Here is an 8,539-nt window from a genome sequence, read left to right as displayed (position 1 = left end):
GGGGTGGATCGGCAAGGTGCACAGGGGCAGGAGGGGCAGGCTCAGTTCGCTTTTCCTTCAGTGATCCGCTTTGGGAGGGGCCCTAAGGCACCAGGAGGAAGTCAAACCCGCCGCTGTAGGGATGAATCCACAGAGGCACAGCATTGGGTGTTTGCGCAGTGCAAGCAAGTTCCCTGACAGGAACTGGTTCCCTTTGGGATTTTGGCTGGGGGATGGGTGAGGAGATGGCACTGGTGAGTGCCTTTGTTCCTCACCAAGCTGAGCTCTGTCTTCCGGGGCTCAACAACTCTCCCTTCCATTGTCCTCCAGCCCTCCCACTCTCGTAGCAGAGCTGTTAACTTATAAACTTCCAGATGTTAAGTCCCACTTGCTGTCAGAACACACTCCTTCCGGCCCCTCCGCTTTTGCAAGCCAGACTTAGGGCCTCTGCTTTGCCGGCAGGCTGGCCCTCCACCCCGCTCCCTCCCGCCAGTCTGTGTAATGCGCACTGCCTCTCTGCCCTTCCTACCCTCTTCCATGGGCCTCTTATCTACGCTTGGCTCCAGAGAATCCGTTCTGCCTGTCTTCTGGTGGTTTTCTGGGTTATTTAGGCAGGTGTGGGTGGAATCTAAGTGATCAGCAGGACGCGGTGAGCCCAGTGTCCTCCTATGCCACCATCTTCCTCTAGCTCACTTAACTATTATTTCTTCAAATAAATTTTCTGTCCCCTTTTCTCCCTCCTCTTCTTCTGGGTCTCTTGTAATATGAATGTTATTATATTTAATGGAATCACTTAGTTCCTAAGTCTATTCTTGTGTTCCATAATTCTTCTTTCTCTCTTTTGTTCAGCTTCATTGATTTCCATTAGTGTGTTTTCTAGGTCACCAATTCATTCCTCTGCTTCTTCCAGCTTGCTGTTCACTGCATCAAGCCTGTTTCCAGTGGTATTTATTGCACACTTCATCTCTGCTTGATTCTTTTTTTAAAATTCTTTTATCTCTGTGGTAAGGGTCTCACTGATGTCTTCCATTCTTTCCTCAAGCCCAGTTAGTATCCTTATGTCTTTTAAATCACATAGGGAAATAAGAACTACAAACCCAAAACAGTAATACTGGCCTTCACATTTACCTGTGTGGTTACTCAGTAACCAGTAATTCTCACACAATGGAAGCTGCCATCCGGTGTTTTTCCACTCAGGTCAGAAAGGCCCCTTTAGCATTTCTTGTAAGCCACTACCCACAGCATACTCTCTCACCTTGGCTGATCTGGGAATGTCTTCATCCCTCCTTCATTGTGCAGGACAGTTTTGCTGGCCTTGAACTCCTAATCAACACTGTTTTTTTTCACTTCCAGTAATTATATCTCTTTAATTTCAAAAATTATTATTTTCAGCCATCTGTGTTTCTTTTAGCAAATCCTATCCTTGTACCTTGAGTGCTATTTCAACCTCTACTCCTTAAAGAGAGAGATATATAGAGAGAGACTCTTAGGCAGGCTTCACACTTAGCATGGAGGCCAATGCAGAGCTCAATTCTATGGCCCTGGGATCATGACCTCAGCTGAAATCAAGAGTTAGACGTTCAAGTGACTGAGCCACCCAGGCACCCCAAATATACTTGTATAATAGTACCTATTAAATATACTTATTAAATTAAGGGCTGCTATAGTTTTTCCATTTCTTTGGATCTGAGTTCTTCTATCCATTAGATTTACTTTCTTTCATCCTATTTCCTAGCTGACTTTTGCTTGTGTACACATATTTTTCAGACTTTTGTGTGCTGAATGCTGAGCCATGCCATGGTCCCAGTGTGGGAAGTGCTTGGCTCTGGCCCCATCTTGCTTGGAGAGTGACACATCCTCTTTATGTAAATCATGCCCTGCTTTCGAGCAGGAAGTACCCTTGCTGACAGAGCAGATAACTTCACTCTGTCAGTCCAGCCTGCTTCTCTCTGCCCCACATGGGCATCTTGCCCCCCTGGTCTTGGTCAGCCACCCAGCTTGTCATTGATGATGCTCATCTGTTCATTTGTCTTGGGATACTTTTCCATTTCTGAGCTGGTCAGTTATTACTTTTCTATTATGTCTCTGTACGTGGATCAGGAAGGGATGGTTTCAATCCACACTCGGTCTGCCATGTGTAAGCAGAGGGCCCTCCAACCTCATTCCCCTGCTATCCCAGGAGCCTGTGGTCTGAGGAGCTCAGCCACACACACCCCTGGTCTCCAATTTTGGATTTAAAAAATCATTTAATGTTTATTTATTTTTGAGAAACAGAGCATGAGGGGAAGAGGAGCAGAGAGAGAAGGAGACACAGAGTCCAGAGCAGGCTCCACACAGCTCAAACCCATGAACTGTGAGATCATGACCCAAGCTGAAGTCGGATGCTCAACTGATGGAGCCACCCAGGTGACCCTACAATTTTGGATTTTTGAATGTATGGATTTATTTAGGATGAAGTGGACATTTATTAATATTGTGTTTCTCATCCAAGAGCATGTGAGGTCTCTATCTCTCATTTCATCTTCTGTGATTCTGTTAGAGCTGGAAAGTCCTCCACATAAGTGTTATATGTTTATAGCTTTATTTCTCTTTATTTGTGATATTTTTAGTTGCTGCTGCAGAAAGAAATGCTTGATTTTTGAGGACTTTCTGAGAGTTCATTGAACCCATTGGCTTTCCTAGGAGGGCAGACTGTCCTCCATCTGCTGTGATGGCTGCTCCATGGCTGCCCTTCAGCCATGCCAGCCTCAGCTGGTTGTGCAAAGTGCTGTGAGCACCAGCAGTGCCAGCACGATTCCAGGCTTGGTCTGCAGGGCTGCATGGGTCCTGTTCTTGGTTGGCCTGGGGCCTCTGCCAAGGAAGGACATTTCCCCGTGTGTGCCAGCTTGCCCTGGGTGCACTTGCATCATGAATGGATATCAAATCAGAGCTTAGGAAAAGTCTTTCCTGTGATGACTGGGATAATCATATGATTTTTCTCTGTTAATAAATTTATGTGTTTTCTCCTTCACTAAATGGCTAAGCAGTTCCCATGAGACCAGCCTCCCTGCAGATAACAATGTAAACTTAGACAAAACATAATAACTAGCATATGAAGACTTGGAAAAGGAAACAGACTTCAAAGTATCAACTTTAGATGCTATTTATACTTTCTATCACACATGTAGCTTCTATTTAATTAATTTCTAATTAATTACCATTTCCTGTTTTAGGTATGTCTCTTGTAACAACCATGTTTTTTTTTTTTTGGTCTTTTGGATCTGTGTATTTTTACCTGCCTGACCAGCCTGAAGTTAATGGGAATATCTGGTTCATTTAAATTTAATGCAGCTGCTGATGTGTCTGTCTATAAGTCTATCATCTTATTTCCTGTGGTCCATTCTTCTTTCACTTTATCTTGTTCATTTTCTCCCCTTTCCAGCCTTATTTTGGATTGGCTTTTTTTTTAACTCTTCCACTTCCACCTTTATTATTTAAAATCATACATTCTGTTTCTATTCTTTTCATTATCGTTCTTGAAATTGTATTTTATAATCTTAACTCAATGAGAAAAACAAAGTTTATTTTATTGTATTAAAAAAATTTAGAGAGAGAAAAAGAGTGTACATGAGTGGATGAGAAGGGGAGAGAGAGAGAATCTCAAGCAGGTTCCATGCTCAGCATAGAGCCTGACACAGGGGTCAATCCCAGAATTCTGGGATCATGACCTGAGCGAAATCAAGAGTCAAACGCTCAACCGAGACACCCAGGTGTCCCTGAAAGAATAAAGTTAACTAGAACTTTTACTCATCTGGGATCTCAGACCTCAAACACTGTGGCTATACTTCTTCCACCTCAATTATATACTTTGTTATGTAGTACTTTAACTCCATCTCTTCATAAACACCATCAAATGCTATTAATACCATTGTTATCATCAGTGTTCATCTACATTTGTAAAGTGCATGCTTGTAAGGTGTAGCCTGATGGAACTCTACATATGGAACTCTACAAGCAGACAGTCATGCTTGTAACAGTCATTCAGGGCAAACCCAGAACCTTTTCAGAGCGAGAAGCCCTCCTGCTCCTTGCCAGCTCATACTCCAAGGCAGTCATTTAGCTCATCCATCACCTGATGATAGGCACTGTGTGTGAGGGTCCCAGATGTGAGCACTAGGTGGTAAGAAGGACACAGGGGACCATGAATGGGGATGAACATGACAGAATATTGATGGATGAATGGATGAAGAAGATGTGATCTACACATACAGGGAAATATTGCAGCCATAAGAAAAGGAAATTCTGCCACTTGCAGCAACATAGACCTGAAGGACATTACGTGGGGTGAGATGTCACAAGGTGACTACTGTGCAATCTCACTTGCATGTAGAATCTAAATACCCTGAACCCACAAACACAGGGAGCAGAACAGTGGTACTAGAGGCAGAGGCGGCAGTGGGAGACTGGGGAGATGTTCACCAAAGGGGACAAACTTTCAGTTAGAAGTACATACAGTAAGAAAGGGATTAAAGGATCCAGGCATTATGACAAATATAAAAAGTGGTAAATAAATAAGTCAGTGAAAAATTAAAAACAACAGAAATCCCCAAGAAGACAGGAAGACAAGGAATCAAAACAAGCAATTATTAATAAAGAATTTTCCTAAATTAAGAATTGTTTGAATTTTTATGTAAAAATAACACACCATGAATCAATATCTACTTAGCCAGGCCAACATACCAGGAAGTCACTAATGCATAAGGGGAAAAAAGTCAGCTCATTACCAAACTTTATGACATCAACTGCTTAGGCCATGAGAAAAAGTAGGAGCACAGATGATAGAGATAGACAAGAAAAAAAAGGACTCAGCCCCAAAACAATGTTCTCCATACAAATATATATATGAGACATTTAAACATGACACAGATTTGGAAAAAAAAAAGGATTAAGGAGGACAAGTTGTGAGCATCAAATTGATTACTTGTCAAATCAACCAGGAGAAATAACAAGACAGAATTTCAAGGTTCTGGGCTCTAACTATGTAAGTGAGAAATAAGAAGATAGAACATGGAGGTTTTATGCCTTAACAATATGAATGCAGGTACAAATATTTTAATATGTGGTGAAGCTTATAGAGCATATAAAACATTTGGTATGTTGGCAGTAAACATATTGGGAGTGAAATGATGAGTTACTTTATTTTCATAATGTTGTTTGTCTTCATGACCATGCTCTTAAATAATTTTGGGTAATCACCTTTCTTGTCCTTAAGACATAGTGTTCTCAGTTTTCATGAATTATAGAGATTAAAATAAAAAGGAGGGAATGTAAACCTTGTACCCTGGTCCAAGCTAGAATTTCATCCTGGCTATGGCCAGTGAGTACCCCTGGCCCTCAGGTTGTGGTCTTGAAATAATGCTTTTTAGTTGGGAAACTAGGCCTTTGGGATAAAGCCTGATTCTAGGTCATGGGCAGGAAGTGTATAGTGAGCCTAAAATCTTGCTCTGCTATATAAAAGGAAACTAGCAAAGAGTTAGTGTGTGTTCAGGATACCAGGACCACCTACTGTAGCTCCCATGACACCAATATGTGAGATTATGAACTTTAATGATCATAATTTCAGTGGATTGAAAAACTTAAAATATGTTTAAATCCATGACTTAAAATAACATTTTAATACAAATTGGCTCTTATTGGATAGTGAAAGGGAACCATCTCATTATCTCAAAACTTCTCCAGAAATACATTAAACATTGTCTTTTCTATGTAAGTGCATTGCACAGGCAGGCAGATAATAGATGAAGGGTGTGACTCTTTAAAATGAATTATAGTGACTCTGATTTCTGGTTCAACATGTAAAGAGTTGGATGTCATCACTACAACTTTACATCAAGAAAGAGCTGAACAAACTGAAAATTAACAGCTCTTCCTAGATCTTCAGAGATCTGAGATCACAGGGAATACTGCTACCCCCAACCCCAAGTCTGAGGTGAATCAAGAGACCCAGATCCCTGCACTGGGAGACATATTGGGGCCAGCCCCACAAGCTGACACACTGCCAGTCACAGGGCAAGGTTAATGTGGGAGATGAAACTCTAAAGGGCCCACGTTTACTTCTGGGAGTTCATCAGGATTTCAGGGTGAAGATCAGAGAAGATTCCCATCCTTGTAGCAGGGCATGGGGAAGGAGGCCATCTATGATGCATCCTGTGTTAGACTCTGACATGGTAAGCAGTGAGATATCTCCAAATCTCACACTGAAGGCCAGCTGACCTCAGGAGGATGGAAGAAACAGAGGAACAAATTAATGACATAGAAGACAGTAATGGAAAGCAATGAAGCTTAAAAAAAGAGAGAGAAAAAAGAATCATGAAAAATTAGAATGGATTTAGGGAACTCAGTGACTCCATTAAACATAATAACATTTATATAATCCTGGAAGAGAGTGCAAATGGGGCAAAAAATTTATTTGAAGAAATAATAGCTGAAAACTTCCATAATCTGAGGAAGGAAACAGATATCCAGATCCAGGAGGAACAGAGAACGCCTAACAAAATCAAAAAAAGCAGACCCACACCAAGACATATTGTAATTAAATTAACAAAATATAGTGATAAAGAAAAAAATTAAAAGTAACAAGACTAAGTAAGACAGTTACATACAAGGGAAACCCTATAAGGCTATCAGGGAATTTCTCAACAGAAACTTGTCAAGTCAGAAGGTAGTAGCATGATATATTCAACGAGCTGATTGGGAAACATATGTAGCTGAGAATTTATCCACCAAGGGTATCATTTAGAAGAGAAGGAGAGATGAAGAGTTTCCCAGAAAAACAAAAACTAAAGGAGTTTGTGACCATTAAACCAGCTCTTCAAGAAAAATTAAAGGGGGCTCTTTGAGTGGGCAGGAGAGACCTAAAGTGACAATATAAAGGCAAGAAGCACAAAAGCAAGAAAAATGACTATTTCTGTAAAAATCAGTCAAGAGACTCACAAAAATGTATAAAAAATACAATAACATATACTTAAAACATGGGGAGGAGAGGAGAAAAGAATAGGTTCAAACTTAAATGACCATCAACTTAATGTAGACTGGTATATGCAGAAGATGTTATTTATAAACCTAATGATAACCAAAAGTCAAAAACAACTAATAAATATGCAATGACTAAAGAGAAAGAAATCCAAATATATTACTAAAGAAAACCAGAAAACCATGAAAGAGAAAGAGAATAAAGGATCAGAAAAAAAAAATCATCAGAAACAACCACAAAGCAAGTAATAAAGTAGCAAAAAATACATAGCTATCAATAAGTACTTGATATGTAAGTGGACTAAATGATCCAATCAAAAGACAGAGGGTGTCATAATGGATTAAAAAAACAAGACCCATCAATATGCTGCCTACAAGAGAGTCATTTTATTTCATTTCATTATTTCATTTCATTTCATTTCATTTCATTTCATTTCATTTCATTTCATTTCATTTCATTTTTTTAAATGTCTTAGGTTTTCTTTTTCTTTTCTAATTTAATTTTTTTAAAATTTACATCCAAATTAGTTATCATATAGTGCAACAATTACTTCAGGAATAGATTCCTTAGTTCCCCTTACCCATTTAGCCCATTCCCCCTCCCACAATCCCTCCAGTATCCCTCAGTTTGTTCTCCATATTTATGAGTCTCTTCTGTTTTGTCCTCCTCCATGTTTTTCTATTATTTTTGTTTCCCTTCCATTATGTTCATCTGTTTTGTCTCTTAAAGTCCTCATATGAGTGAAGTCATATGATTTTTGCCTTTTTCTGACTAATTTCACTTAGCATAATACCCTCCAGTTCCATCCACGTAGTTGGAAATGGCAATATTTCATTCTTTTTGATTGCCGAGTAATACTCCATTGTATATATATATATATACCATTTCTTCTTTATCCATTCATTCATCAATGGACATTTGGGCTCTTTCTATACTTTGGCTATTGTTGATAGTGCTTCTATAAACATAGGGGTGCATGTGTCCCTTCAAAACAGCACACCTGTATCCCGTGGATAAATGCCTAGTAGTGCAATTGCTGGGTCATAGTGTAGTTCTATTTTTAGTTTTTTGAGGAACCTCCATACTGTTTTCCAGAGTGGCTGCACCAGCTTGCATTCCCACCAATAATGCAAAAGAGATCCTCTTTCTCCGCATCCTTGCCAACATCTGTTGTTGTCTGAGTTGTTAATGTTAGCCATTCTGACAGGTGTAAGGTGGTATCTCATGGTGGTTTTGATTTGTATTTCCCTGATGATGAGTGATGTTGAGCATTTTTTCATGTGTCGGTTGGTCATCTGGACGTCTTCCTTGGAGAAGTGTCTATTCATGTCTTTTGCCCATTTCTTCACTGGATTATTTGTTTTTTGGGTGTTGAGTTTGATAACTTCTTTATAGATTTTGGATACTAACCCTTTATCTGATATGTCATTTGCAAATATCTTCTCCTATTCTGTCAGTTGCCTTTTAGTTTTGCTGATTGTTTCCTTTGCTGTGCAGAAGTTTTTTATTTTGATGAGGTCCCAGTAGTTCATTTTTGCTTTTGTTTCC

The sequence above is a fragment of the Panthera pardus genome, unplaced genomic scaffold (assembly GCF_024362965.1).
Source record: "Panthera pardus isolate Hobbes unplaced genomic scaffold, ASM2436296v1 HiC_scaffold_1, whole genome shotgun sequence".
NCBI lineage: Eukaryota > Metazoa > Chordata > Mammalia > Carnivora > Felidae > Panthera > Panthera pardus.
This window is presented reverse-complemented; position numbering follows the sequence as displayed.